Raw genomic sequence first — 3,364 nt, 5'->3', positions numbered from 1 at the left:
TTCTGATTAAAATTTGTCTGTAGTCTGTCATTGTCGTAAACTTTGTACATTTCCCACACTTAGATAAATTCGGCCAACAAGCATCCTTGGTGAGTAAAGAGGATTCAAATTTGTTCAATTGAAGAGCTATACCTTCTACCAAAAGGAAAGGATTAAAACTGGTTAAAATTTAATGGCATCTTTTACATCATTATTCGTATAAAATCCTTAGGTTGTTTAAGCTCAGAAAAGTCAAAGAAAACAACTTGATACACTGAATTGACGAAGGATTTTTTCCGTTATTTCCTGATCATGACAAGCTTAAGGAGCACACAGCGGGTGTGACCGGTCGGCAGGGGATGCTCACTCCTCCATGGCACCTGATCGCTCCTCTGATGTTTGGGGGTCCGTGTTTGCTCTGCTCTTATTTTATATTGTTTTGTGGACTTTGAGATTGAATATTGTTCGTTATTTCCATATCCTCCTTGACATACATCATAATAAATAAGCATAGCCGTGGAGACTAAGGTGAAGGGATGGGGTAATTGAAATAAGTAATTATAATTTACTGGAATGAAATATATTTCTTCAAAGTAATTAAAAGTAGTTTGCTTTCAATAACAAGCGACTGAATGTATTTAAATTAGAGCACATTCCAAAAAATGTCATGTATTTTTCAAATATATTTCAAATACTTTATTTTCTAGTTAAATATTTTTAAAACATGTTATATAATGATGCACAATAGTGCACTTTGACATAAGCTTGTGTTTATCAAATAATTAAATGCTTAGTAATGTTATGCAGCATAACACACTGCCCAGGGCAATTGGAAAGATTAAGTATATAATAATAATGCTGCTGCTAACTACTTATGTATATATGTTTTTAATTTTTTTAAAAATTAAACTTAAATTATTAGTATGAATTTAATGACATTTTTCAAAATAATTTAAAGTCATCAGATATTTTCAAGTGTATTGATAATATTGTCAATTACTTTCAATTATAATAACATTGATTTTAACAAATGTGCTTAATCACATTTTCAAGTAACTGATCCCAAGTATAGTAAAATGATAAATAACTTTGTGGATGTTTTGCTTCCTTTAACACTTTTAAATTTGTCACAAACACTTCATGAAAATTTTAATTTCCGCTTGATTGATTAAACTAAGACATGCTGTACAATGACAATGATTTTAATATCTTAAACGTACAAACATACATTGTAGAGAGGAGGTAGGAAAAGATACAAACACAGAAAAAGAATACAAAGTAGACTTATTTATGTTCGCTGCATTTGGCTCTGTCTATTTTCGACCAGCTTTTGGTCTCAAGATATAATTCTTAACATCTAATTTCACTGATAAACACCGCGAGAGCGATTTCCTGTAATCGGGACTGTTCCGTGACTTTATCCAAGAATTGCCCAGTGATACTAGTGACTGGCAAATGTGATGGCTACCAGAAGAAATAGAATCATAATGTTTGTGGCTCAGTCCATTTTTGTTCATGTAATCTGTAAGTATGTTGGACAATTATATTTTATTCTCTTTTATCAAAGCAGTGAAATATGCACAAATTCTTTATGAAACAAAGAGCATTATAGAAAGTAATACCGTATAACGGGTATTGTTTACGTGCTGCTAATTTTTACTTATTTTTTAACGAGTTTTATAAATCCGTAAAATTTAAACGCGTAAAATTTCACAGAAGTAAAAAATATAATCTTGCCTAAATTTTGAACATCGTTTTATCGTTTATGAGAATATTTCAGTGTTATCACTGCCATTAAGCAAGGTATCTGGAGGCTATATAATTAGTATTGACAACCATTGGTATTGGGGGAACTTTTTAATTGATTATCATTAAGGATCAAACAAGTAAATCTTAATTAATACACAAATAATACAAACATCGTCAATTACCTGGTTCCTCTTACGGGACACATGATTTCTGATAATGGCTTATTATAATTATTACAGACTGAAGTCTTCAAAATATATCCGTTTTTCAAAACTTTGACCCTTTCTTTTTTTTATTTGCATGCAGTAAAAACTTCGACATTTTTATTTAATATACGGTAATCCGTCTCCTTCTGTAATTCTGTCAACTTAATCACATGATGGTTTGAGTTGTCTCACTTTGTTTTCATTAAAATGAAGACGGGCACGTGGTGCCAACAATAATGATGCGTAGACATGTGCATTAAGTGAAAACAGGAATAAATTCAGGGCATGCGATATATAAAGGTATTTAGATGAATAAACATATCATTTATTGAATCGTCTCTTGTTATCACGGGAACACGTTTTTCTTTTTACATCGGGTTGTCTAGACACATTTTAAATATGTATTTGTATGTTAATGCATTCAAAAAGCTAAATCATTGATCTAGAATTTCACTTCCGATGATTTTTAATTTAACGGACATGCTCAATTAGTTAATATATAACGCGTAAAAAATTAAAACACCCTATTTCAACCGAAATTCGTAAAAATTCACACCAGTAAAAATTACCCGTTATACGGTACTCCATGAAAAATTGTTTTCTCTATCACAAGGTTTCGATGATATTCAATTACCGTATATACTCGCCTATAAGTCGGTTTTTTTGGAGTTAATCTCTGGTCTAAAACTCATTATCCGACTTATAGGCGAGCTATCAAAAGTATGGTTTTATATGAGATCAGTCCATCTGATCTGAAAGCTTATTAAACTCAACCAACGTATAGGCGGACCGACTTAAAGGCGAGTATATACGGTACTAGGTTTGACCCATTATGCATTGTGCGCGCGCGCCATCTTGTAGGGCAAGCGCTATCGAAGGGAAGAAAGTGTTCAGTGCGTGTAATCGGATTATAACTTCAGCTATGGTAACCACTTGGAGTTTGTACAAGGCATTCCAAGCCTGGAGATCCCTTTATGGAGTCATGGATACTTTGATACGAAGTCACAGTCAATGTTTAAAACACTTCTTCACAGTGCTTCGTCACCTCCTCTTTTCAAAATATCAGAAAGTAATCATTTATTCACATAAAATCATAGAACGCACTGTTCTTTGACAAGACTTTCTTTGCAGTAGGCCTTTATAGATTTATTAAGCTGACACATGTAATATTACAGTAAAAAGTATTAAACTCCCATTATATAAAAGAAATACGGTATTCACATTTTCACATATTTCTCCAATCAAAACAAAAACCAAAATAGGCCACAGTCGCACTAAGTTGGAAAGATTCGGTGTAAAATTCTCATTTAAATTTATTCAGTGGTATAGAAAAAGTTGTGGATAAAAGATTGGTAACCCAAGTGTTACGCACTTCAAGACATGCAGTTGGAAATCCCCATCATGTGATACATTTACCAAATATAAAATCT

General features: G+C 32.4%; 1 long non-coding RNA gene across 1 annotated transcript; it reads right to left on the bottom strand.

Moving 5' to 3' along the window:
* Nucleotides 1-1,166: 1,166 nt before the first annotated feature.
* LOC134235734 (uncharacterized) lies at nt 1,167-2,882 on the bottom strand. The gene is made up of 2 exons (XR_009985474.1): nt 2,762-2,882; nt 1,167-1,501 (listed from the first exon to the last, which is right to left on the bottom strand). It is a non-coding gene; the product is annotated as an uncharacterized LOC134235734 (long non-coding RNA).
* Between the last annotated feature and the right edge of the window lie 482 nt (nt 2,883-3,364).

Source organism: Saccostrea cucullata, unplaced genomic scaffold (assembly GCF_032062105.1).
Source record: "Saccostrea cucullata isolate Sc308-1 unplaced genomic scaffold, CSIRO_AGI_Scuc_v1 ctg5195, whole genome shotgun sequence".
NCBI lineage: Eukaryota > Metazoa > Mollusca > Bivalvia > Ostreida > Ostreidae > Saccostrea > Saccostrea cuccullata.
The sequence above is the reverse complement of the archived record's forward strand: the minus strand, read 5'-3'. Positions and strand labels throughout refer to the sequence as shown.